Consider the following 1,332-nt stretch of genomic DNA (forward strand, 5'->3'; position numbering starts at 1 on the left):
AAGATATTTGTAGAGGAGAATCTACTCCAATCTAAAACCTGGTAAACATGATCCAAACCTAGTTCTCAAAGGTCAGTGTGAGAATAGTCTGTCAGTGTGTCAGTCTTAATTATTATTAATATGTATTAGCATAAAGAGTTACTGGAACAGAAGGTTCTCCTCCATTATCCCTTGATCTGAGCACATTAAAACATTCATGTATTAAAAGGTGATATTTCCATTTTGCAAATTGAGAGACTGAGTAAAAAACATATTGACTGGTGTCTAAATAATTCATCTCTTTAGACCCCAGTATGATACATTAAAATTGCTTTAAGATCTTCTTGCTGGAAAGGAACCAGCTTCTTATTGACATAAACCAATAGGAGAGGTTTATATTGGTAATGAATGCAAAATGTTGATTAGAAAGGCAGATGAGTAATACATACGAGAAATGAAATTAAATGTCACAAAGCGAAACTTTCTAAGTTTAGTGACAGAAGCATTTAGATTTAGTATGACTTCTGTTTCTGATTCTTAAAATCTTTTCCTGATTACTTCTTTCTTAATACCTGATTGCACTTGACTTTTTAGTGCTCCTTGGCTGATTAGCAAACTGGTTTCTGCAGGAGGAAAATATGTATGTTTATTAGGAGGAGGAGAGATTGTGAGACCTTCCAAGAAAAAAAAAAAACTTAGCCATGTTAATTTTCACAGTAGATTGAATTTAAAAGTATATGGGCATAAAATGGTCAGGTTCCGCTTAGAATTCAGTCAACTCACTCCTGCCATATTCTCTTGGGATTCCAAAGGTATTTTAATGGCCTTTTAAATTTGTTCTCTTGGGATACTGGTTGTTTATGGAAAAACACTTAAAATGTAGTGCTGTACTGTAACAGCAGGAATTCTGATCCCAGTCAAGGTCTATAAAGTTCATGAGACTCTGCAGGGAAGGAGCACACTATCTCAGGAAAAGGAAAAGAAATCTCCCTGGAGAATCCCCAAGCAATTTACCAAAGGTTAATAAGCCTATTATTGTGTTTTAAATAAGCTCTGTTACTTTATTACTTTATTAATCATAACTATACATTAAAATGTATTTAAAATGTCACAGAGGGTGCTCTGGATTAGAAGTGATTCTTGAAGTTTAATAAACTGTTTCCTTTATTGCACTAAAACTTTTACATGATTACTTCTTTAAGGATTGAAATATTTGCACATAGCATGCAGTCTAGAAATACAATTCAACTATGTCATGTATTTGTAGCTACTTTATTTTACAAACATTTTGAAACATGGTATATAGACGGATTATTGTTGATAACCCTCAGGGGTCATATACAGGAACAGACT

Source organism: Choloepus didactylus, chromosome 11 (assembly GCF_015220235.1).
Source record: "Choloepus didactylus isolate mChoDid1 chromosome 11, mChoDid1.pri, whole genome shotgun sequence".
Lineage (NCBI taxonomy): Eukaryota > Metazoa > Chordata > Mammalia > Pilosa > Megalonychidae > Choloepus > Choloepus didactylus.